Below are 10,480 nucleotides of genomic sequence, written 5' to 3' on the forward strand. Positions count from 1 at the left end.
AAAAAAAAAAAAAGACAAATGAACTTATATATAAAACAGAAACAGACTCACAGACATACAAACTTGTGGTTGCCAGGGGGAGCGGGGTGGGAAGGGATAAACTGGGAGTTCGAGATTTGCAGTTACTGACTGGTATATATAAAATAGATAAACAAGTTTATACTGTGTAGCACAGGGAACTATATTGGATATCTTGCAGTAGCTCATGGTGAAAAAGAATATGAAAATGAATATATGTATATCCATGTATGACATTGTGCTGTATACCAGAAATTGATGCAACATTGTAAACTGATTATACCTCAATAAAAAAAATTTTTTTAAATCATGATGAAATGATTTGAAATGTGGATTTTTTGGTTATTATTGTTAATGAAGATCCTTATCTAATCCTTATCTGCATTGTGCCTCAAGGTTTGCTCATGATTAGGGAGACATCAAAAAACTTAAGTATCCAAAACATAAGGACAGCCTTTTGTGGTTTTTTCAGAAGTTTTCAAAGTCAAGAGTTGCTCAATCTGACATTTAATGACATGCCACTAAACTTAATAACAAATGTTTAGAAGTTTACTGATTAATAAAAGAGCCTTTGGAAAACTGTTTCCCTTCCAGGGTAGAACTAAAATAATCCATGAAGCAATAAGACACAAATGAATATGTAGTCCTTCTTCAGTAGTGTTGGAAGAAGATACATAGAAAACATTTCTGAAGACTTAGAGAAACAGGTATTAGAACAAATTATGCATGTAGCAATAGAATTTATACAGTGTTAGAACTGAGTAGATCTATCAACATTTCTACCATGTCCCAAATTTTATTTGCTAGATTGCATTTCAAAAAGAAAATTCCTGATTGATCACAAGTTGATGCCTCAAAAGGAGGAGTATGCTGAAGAAGATAGATAAGTTCTCAGCAGTAAGAGAATCCTTGCTGGTTTTCTTTTAAAAACGTTTTAGGAGACATGTGTGTTATACTGCTTTGCCTGGAGTGAAAACATTTTTGAAAGATTCTAGTGTAATGTTTTCCTATGTGAAATTTCTTGACTGCATCACTGATAGGCAAGTTTTTCATCAAAGAAATTGAAGCCAGGAGTGCATCGACACTGATGTTTTTAATTTCATAAGAACATAATTTTTTAAAATGCCATCAAATATTTATGACTTTGTAATGAGGGAGGACTAACAGTGATAATATTTGCTACCACAGAGAAGTTCATATTATTTCACTGAAAAGTGCTTGAAGGAGCTGCTGAAATTAAAGACAAATTAAGCATTTCATTTACAAAAAAGGTAAGTGCTGAAAATGTGTTGCCCTTTTAACTGATGACAAAAAGCTATCAACAGAGTGCTACTTAGCATATTTTAAAAACAAGCACACTTATCCTTTGTGTAACATTAAGTCAAGGGAACATTTTTATAGTGAATGAGAAAGTAAACAATTCGGGGAAAATTAATATTATGAAGACTATTTGGAAAACAGATGATTGGAAATATTTCCATTAATATCTGATATTATGGCTGAAAAATGACAGAAGTGTGTCATCTATAAGAATGCTTTTAGTTGCAAACTTTAAAACTCTTCAGATAGAATTTTCTACCCTATTTAACATCTTCCAAATGAAGAGTTTGAATCCTTTTAACTTTTTTTTTTTTAACCCAATGGCTACATCAAGGTGAACTGAATTACCTGCCTGAATTTCAACAAAAAATTTGGCATAATTGGTGTCTGGGGATGAAAAATGAGTATTGTATTTTAATAACTAAGGACAATGATATACTTAGCCCATTTGTATCAATACATTTTTTAAGTTTCTTATTCATGATAGCTGTTAAACTTGGGTGTTGAATCAACTGAACTGAGAACCCAAGCCCTCAAAACAGTATGTCACTAAATGTCATGCCAAGATTTAAATAAGCTGATCTCACAAACTAGGAACAAAAAGAAATTTATATTATTAATAAATACAATAAAATATTGCATTGGTTTTAAAATACATATTTCATTGCTCTCTAACATTTCCTTTTCCTTTTTATTTTTTTGCTTATGGTTATGAGTGTACATAAAAATATCAGTACAATGATACAAGTATGCAATTTATTTTTTAAAAGTATGTAAATTTATACACAAATTTACTCTCCCTCATTTAGTAGAGGTATGAGTTCAGACATTTTCTACCAATCAAGATATGTGATCCAAAACAGTTTGGAAATCATTGAACTGGTAAAAAGGACAGAGATGGCTTTCTAGAGAAGGTTAGTCTGATAGAGTAACATGATATAATTGGGAAGGAAAAAAAGCAATATAAACAATTTTTAATACTATAAAACAGAAAAAACTGGGAATAATTTAGTGTAGAGATCAACAATTTCACACATTTCAAAACTCTCTTTATATTTTATATTACTCATTTCAGTTAACGTTTGTTGGATATCTATTGTACTCTGCTTGGTCCTGGCAATGAAAAGATGAATGATGTGGCCTCCAGTCCAGAGCCGTCCTCTGTCTAATGGGGAAAACAGAGTGTGACCATATGAAGCAGTGGAATCATGTGACTAGGCAGGTAATTTCCATAACATATTGTAAGCAGAATACAAGGGGTTCTATGAATCATGTAAGACAGTACCTAGTGATGTCTGATGGGATAGGGTTAGAGAAGGCTTCCTGGTGGAGATGGAGCCTGAACTAAGCTTTCTTGAGACCATATTAGGGAACAGTATAATTAATTCATAAAAAGGATTTTGAATAAATTGGAAAGTATTCATCTTGTTTAATGAAGCAGAAAAATCTGTAAGACAATCTGTCTTCAACATACAAACAGCCACTAGGCACATGAAAAAATGCTCAATGTCACTAATTATCAGAGAAATCCAAATCAAAACTACAATGAGATATTAACTCATACCAGTCAGAATGGCCATCACTCAAAAGTCCACAAACTATAAATGCTGGAGATGATGTGAGGAAAAGGGAACCCTCCTACACTGTTGGTGGGAATGTAGTTTGGTGCAACCATTATGGAAAATAGTATGGAGATTCCTCAAAAAGCTAAAAATAGACTTACTATTTGACCCAGCAGTCCCACTCCTGGGTGTATCTGGAGGGAACTCCAATGTGAAAAGATACATGTGACCCAATGTTCATAGCAGTATTATTTACAATAGCCAAGGCATAGAAACAACCTAAATGTGCATCTACAGATGACTGGATAAAGAAGTTGAGGTACATACACATGCACACACACACACACACACACACACACACACACACACACACAGGAATACTACTCAGCCATGAAAAAGAGTAAAACAATGCCATTAGCAGCAACATGAATGGAACTGGTGATCGTCATTTTAAGTAGAAGTAAGCCAGAAAGAGAAGGAAAAGTACCACATGATTTCACTCATATGTGGATTATAAAAAAAAAGACAAGAAAAGAAAAAGAAACTAATGAGCTTGTTCATAAACAGACTCACAGACATAATAAACAAACTTACGGTTACCAGGGGGAAAGGAGGTGGGAAGGGATAAATTGGGAGTTCCAGATGTACAAATACTAACTACTATTTATAAAATAGTTTAAAATTTTTTTCTTCTGTATAGCACAGGGAGCTATTCAATATCTTATAGTAATCTATAATGAAAAAGAATATAAAAACAATTATACGTATGTATGACTAAAACATTATACAGTACACCAGAAATTGACACATTGTAACTGACTATACTTCAATTAAAAAAAAAAGATTTGTCTTCATAAAACATTTTAGAAGTTTCAATTGCTGTAGGTATAAATTTCACTTATCTGGAACATTCCTCATTGTACACTTATGCCAGATCAATAACATACTTTCCTTTACTCTCTCTCATTCAGGCAATACTCCTTGACCACCAACTCTGTTTCAGGCACCGAGATGGATGCCAGGAGTATACAGTCAAACCAGATGCTGTTTCTGCCCTCAGGGGACTTAAAGTCACATTGAAGACACAGTGTCGTAAAGCAGCGCATCCAAGTGTGAGAACTGCTGTGACCAAGGTTGAAACAAGGTGCATTTTGCAGTGTTGATCAAAGAAGAGACTGATTATCTTTGCCTGAAAGAGGAAAGTGGACCATCTTAGAAAAGGCTTCCTAGAAGAAATGGTGATAGATCTAGTTCTTAAAGAATCAGTAAGGCTTTGCCAAGAAGATGGTAGAAGGAAAAACATTCTACAGAGAAGTATTTTCTAGCCGCTCATAAACTATTTTTTCTTCACGTTCTTATTTGCCACTGCTTCACAAGTTCTTGCTTAGCTAGACAAATTCTATTAGATCAAGATTTACAAAATGTCTCTCTTCACCATATCTACAGTCTGATTTGCCTTTGGAAAGGGCACAGATTTAGAACTACATTCTACACCAACACTGGGCAATTCAAACGTTCATACAAGTTGGAGGCACCAGATTCTTTATTTCTGTGTCCTAGAAAGTGTGGCCTCATAGGTAGTTGTGAGTGGTGACTTGAGTTTATCGCTTCGCTGGTCCTGTATGCTTATCATTGCCTTTCACCCTGCCCTTCATCTAAGTAGATCTTTCCCCTGACCATACCCATGGCGACCAAGCTTACAGACAGAATATTAAGATCCTCAGCCCCAGGGGCTTGTCACAACTGACTAGACATAATCCAGATCACAACAACCCATAGCTCAGTTGAGCCCATCAGACTCTTTTTCTGAGATTCTGATGATAAGTTGCTATGCTTTGAGCACTTGGTAGTAAAGGTCTTGGGGTAAGATATCTAAACTTAGCTCTGCTAGTTGGCAGAGATAAACTACCCATCAGTACCAAAATGCCAGTGGTCTAAGACGGATACCTATGGCCAGGTAGAGGCAGCAAAGGTGGCATGGGAATTCCTACCCAGGACTCACTCGGCCAGGGGCCAGATTGCTCTACCAAAAAGTAGGAGATGCCTTGAATAGTTATGTGCATTCCCACTACAAAGTCATTCACCTGGGGGGCTGAGAAAGATTTTCCAGTGGACCAGGTGGAGAGGGAGTTTATTTGAAGTCGTCGTGGGAATTTCACACAGTCCAACTGCGGCTAGCACCACTAGGCTTCCTAACTGCTGGGAGGAAACCTTCAGACAAGCTACTCTGTCTCCTTTTTCCTTCCGGTAGCACCATTTCTCTTTGCTGCATTTTTATTTTCTTTTTTTCTGATTTTTTGGGGTAATTAGGTTTGCTTTAAATTTTTTTGTTTTTCAATAATGGAAGTATTGGGGATTGAACCCAGGACCTTGTGCATGCTAGGCAAGTACTCTACCGCTGAGCTATAACTGCTTCTCTCTCTCTTTATCTTTATTCTCCTTAATGCAGCCAGTCTCCTTTCATGAGGCTCTTAGTTTCTGTTTCTGAGTAACTTCAGTTGTTTTTTTTATTGTATTATTTAATTATTTCATTGTGGTGGGGGGAGGTAATCAGGTTTATTTATTTTTAGAGGAGGTGCTGGGGATTGAACCCAGGGCCTCGTGCATGCTAAGCATGCGCTCTGCCACAGAGCTATACCCTCCCCACCGAGTAAGATCAGTTTAACATGAGCCCCTCCCTTGCTCCAGAGCCATTTTGGCATGGATCTGATATTCCAGCTCCAGTAGCCACTGCTGCTTACTGAGTCAAACTCTTCTGTCGCTTAGTTTGAACACCTGTGTCCAAGGGTATACCCCTCAGACAGTTGACATGTTCGGTACCGATGGGTAGAGTTTTTCTCTGCCAGCTAGCAGTCTGAGAGTTTTCATATCTTACTCAGGACCCTTTACTACCAAGTGGTCAAAGCATAACATCTTAACCTCAGCTGGCAGGATAGTCTAGATAGTGTAAGATTTAAAAGGCGTGGCTGGAGTGTTTGCAAGAATAGGCCAGTTGGCGAAAGTCCTGCTGCTGGCACAGGGAAAACAAAGGCCAGGTTCTGCCAAGGTGTCGTCATTGTGGGGCATGTCGGCAGCATGTTCCATCCAAGCTGCAACTAGTGTTGTATCCTCTCGAGAGGATTAGGCAAGCTTGTTCTGGTGGAGAGAAAGCAAGCAGGGCAGTCCAGGTGCGGTGGTCGAGAAAGGGCGCGAGGCGCGAGGTTAAATAGAATCTGATACCGACGACATTCAAGAAAAAAGAAAGAGGCCGTCAGCCAGGGCATGCTTGGAGTGGGTGGCTATTTCAGTCGACAGCATTTGCTGAAAGAGGCCTGTGGTTTCAGAGCTGCTCAGAGCCACTGAACAGCATTCCTGCCTCTGGACTGTAGAGCCTTCTGTAGCCAAAGGGAGTCTAGGACCAGTCCGGGGGCTTCAGGGCCATTGCCCAAGAGGGATGAGTGTGCCGTCTTCTGCACAGACTTGGATTTTGATAAGTCCATGATCTCCACGGGGGCTCTGATGGGTCACACCCCAGTGGTGCCATGCCAGCCTGGCACCTCGGAGAATATTTCATTCTACTGAATATCAAGGTCACGCTCTATCACATAACCTTCGTTTCGTTTCTTTATAGTACTTACCACCATCTGGAAATCTTATTTGATTACTTGCTTACCTTCTATCTCCCCTCAGTAAGATGTAAATTCCTTTAGAACAGAAACATTAATCTTTTCTTTTTCCATTGTTGTGTTCTTAACACCTAGAACAATGTTTGGCTGTTAGTAGGTTCTCAGCCAATATTTATTGAATAAATAAATAAGTCCATGAACTTGATGACATGGTCAAGGGCCAAGGGCCTGGACAACATTCCAAGTCCTGGTGAGTCCCCTGACAGACCTTGACTGAAATGAAATGTCTGCATTTTTAAATATACTTAGAAAACCTGACTGGGTGTTAACAACTGAACTGAGCTCCCGCGGCCCATCCACACCCAAATTCTGTTGTCAACTGATTTAGCAAATTTTCTAAGAGGGAAAAAAATGTGACCATGCTCTTCTGGTAAGAAGAATATGTATCTACTTGTTGCCATTAAACAAGCCTTGAGCCACAGATGTTTTCTCCTTTTCAGCCTGCTTCTGAGATGACTCTCCAGCCTCCTCCCCTAGTCAGCCCCCAACTTTGCCTCTTTCTTCCCCATAAACAAACGTCTCAGTTCTCACACGTAATCAAACCTCTCAGGGGAGTGTCAATGAGGTATTTTCAGGAAACAACTGAAATTTCTCCATGTTCTTTGCTTTCTGAACAGCAGCCACGTGGCTCAGTAAGTGTACAGCACGTGTTTACTTTAACAAAGAGCCTCCCGCTGAGTCAGCCTCCCTTCCTCCCGACTTCCTTTTCCATTCTTAAAAGATTGTTTGAATGAGTCCAAACTTGGCCCGGCTCTTCTCGACATGTAGTGGGGCAACAGTTATTAGCGCAAACACTGTCACTCTGGAAATATGCATTTCTTTAGAGAGTGTAATCAAAATGAAAACAGCATTCTATTAACAAAAGCAAGCCTGGAGTTTCTAAGAGGATATGGTGACTTTACACACAATCTCTTTCTTTCAAAGCCACAAGTTAGAGTGAATTTTATTAAGGGGTGGAATGAAATAATCAGTGCTAAAATTCCAGTAATGAAATTTTCATTAGCGGCTAAGTCGATCAACAGATATTTACTGAACACCTTTTACATAAAATGATTGGAGTTGGGTAATCAAGGAACATACACGTGTTCCAGACTGGGAAGCTCTATTTGGGAAGATGGGCTGTTACCTCACAGGCGTCCCAAACTTAACATGATCAGAACTGAACTGCTCACGTCCCTACTAGGGCCTTTCTTAGTGTTCCTTATTTTAGTAAGTGGTTCACAATCTAGTGGAAGAAATAGATAAAAGTCAACATGAAACAGTACTGGTGCATTAATGGGGTTAGTTAGGTCCGAGGTATTGTGTATGTTTGAGGAGGGGCATTTAATGCAGCTAAGCGCAATGGGACATTGAAATCAATATTCTTCATTACCAGAGAAGAATTTCTTGCTATCATTTAAAAAGAGATTCAAGCATATATGCTGGGTAACTCTTTTCAAATGCATTTTTTCCTTCTCTTCAGATGCTGTCTGTCTTATGGGCTGATAGAGTTATACCCTCAATGACGTGGGTCATTCTTTTTGATGTTTCTGCCTGGGGACTGAGTGCCTTTCTGACTCATGTATTTTCCTTACAAAACAGAATTGAACTGCTATCCAAAAGGGCCAGCTGCTTTGAATTCTTCACAAAGATTAAAAAGTTCCCTCTTCTTCAGCTCTGGCGATGTCAGTAATGACTATTGTGGTGACCGTTTTGAGGCTCATATCAGTTTAATTGCTTTGATAAACTAACTTCACTTTGCAGTCCCCTTCAAACTGAATAATTAATGATAGGACTGTTAAAACTGAGGACCCAGTTTTAGAATTTAATGGGCTTTATAATTTGTCCTCTGTTTGAAAAGACTTTAGCTCTGTAATATTGGAAGAATATATTCAGAATTTCAATATGGAGAATTATTTACAAGCCAACTAATTGTAAAACATATAATGATAATGTAGTCCAGGTCTAATTTTCCAGTGTATTGGTGTGTATCATATATAAATCCTATTCGATATGAGGTCTCTGTAGTTCAGGGCAAAATATTTTCCCATCAGACAGATGAGAAGCTTCCTAAAGCAGTTAGGCAAAAATGATTACTAGTCTCTTGACAAAATTAGTTTTTATTTTTATGGATCTATTCATGCATACAGATGAAATTTAAAAAAAAATCCTTAATGAATTGCTAACGAAATACTATCGTGCAGTACTCAGTACTCAGTAGTACTCAGTAGTACTGGGCTTGTGACAAGCAAGATCTCCTGCCCCCCAAGTGTCAACCCATCCCCTCCCATTTTCAGTATTTTATCTTTATTCTTATGAAACTGAAAAGCTTTTTGGTCTTCAAAGCCTCGATACATAGGAAGATTTTGACAGGCAAAAAATAGGATTAAATGGGTTCCTAATTATAGAAATATAAATGTGCAAAAATTTAGAGGCATGAAGTGGCATGTTTGGGAAAAATGATTTTATCAGATAATACCTTAAAAGTAATTCAATGACTGGTATTTATTATATGCTTATTATATACCAGGCGTCCTGGGAATTACTGCATGTAGATGACCACGTTTAATCTTCACAGAAAACCACTTCTAAAGAGGGCTACCTTTCAAAGTGAAGAAAATTAATCCTAGAAATGTGGAGGTCAACAAATGAGTCAACAAACCCTTTGGACTTTGCCTTCAAAATATTTCCAGAATTGGACCCCTTTTACCACATTCATCCCTGTTGTCTAAACCATCGTCATTTCTGACTGGACCATCACAGTAACCTTCAAACTGGTCTCCCTGTTTCTATTTTTTGCTCTCCTACAATGCTTCACATTGCATTCAGAAAAATAATTTTAAAATTGATGTAAAACCAGGTCACTTCCCTGCTCAAAACTCTCCAAAGATTTTCCACCCAAAATAAAATCTAAACTCTTTACCATAGCCTACAAGGCACTACGTGGTTCCAGGCTTTAGAGATGCCCACGTATTACAAAAACACACAAAAATAGATTTATTTGAGGACACGGGTAACTTTGTCACGCAGGAGCCATTTCTCGGTGCATTTCTGGCACAGAACAGCCCCATCCCAAACAACCACTTTTATGACTAACACTGTTCAGGCTGCAGGGAAATTGTTTGTCCATGTCTTTAAAATGCTGTAAATATTTGTGGATTGTGCTGTTACCAACAGTCTGAGGGTGACATGACTTCCAAAGGCAGTGGAAGACCTTAGAGAAAAGGCAAATTAATTAACTTCTCAAATCCTTTCAGATAGCATGAATACCGAAAATTCTTGTATAATGAAGTACTATTTGCCAGTAGCACCTTGCATCTTTTTCTGTTCTGGTTCATGGTTCAGAAAAATTGTTGCGGAGCAATCATTGCAGGTGGTACAATGTTAAACAACTTATATTTACTCTCAAATTTGTATGTAAGTAGATCTAACATAACATGTGAAGATTTATACCAGTTCTTTACATTGGCAATTAGGCATAAAATGTAAAGTTGCAAATAATTTTCTTTCTTTGATAAAAAGTTGGTAGGATTTAATTAAAATTTTGAAAAATACATTTCAAATGTTGACTTTATTTAGACAATATTAATTAAACTTTTTTGCGGTCCATTAATCACAAGTTGAATTTTGCCCTTTAATTTTAATAGATAATTCTAAACATTATAGAAAAAATAAAGCACTTTTGAAAACATGAACAAAAGTTTTAATTTTTATATTGGTTATATTTGGGGATAAAATAGATATTCAAATTATGAACACACTGAATACAATTTCATATAAATGTGTATACATATATATATATATACATGTATTATTCTTTCGATCCTTCAGAAGGACAAGCTAAAAACATCATGGAAATTTAAAAATACAAAATAGATCCCTCCAAATAACAAAAAAAAAGCCTGGAAAGAAAAATGAAATAGAAAATCTCCAAAA

General features: G+C 37.3%; 1 long non-coding RNA gene across 2 annotated transcripts; it reads left to right on the forward strand.

The window, feature by feature from the left end:
- The first annotated feature begins 910 nt into the window (after window positions 1-910).
- Window positions 911-10,225, forward strand: LOC116660440. 2 transcript variants are annotated; one of them, XR_004315963.1, is made up of 4 exons: window positions 911-1,289; window positions 2,414-2,560; window positions 3,872-4,044; window positions 9,075-10,225. It is a non-coding gene; the product is annotated as an uncharacterized LOC116660440 (long non-coding RNA). The 2 variants fall into 2 exon arrangements; XR_004315962.1 differs by lacking the exon at window positions 9,075-10,225 and having other exon boundaries at window positions 912-1,289; window positions 3,872-6,986.
- Window positions 10,226-10,480: the final 255 nt, after the last annotated feature.

The sequence above is a fragment of the Camelus ferus genome, chromosome 29 (assembly GCF_009834535.1).
Source record: "Camelus ferus isolate YT-003-E chromosome 29, BCGSAC_Cfer_1.0, whole genome shotgun sequence".
NCBI lineage: Eukaryota > Metazoa > Chordata > Mammalia > Artiodactyla > Camelidae > Camelus > Camelus ferus.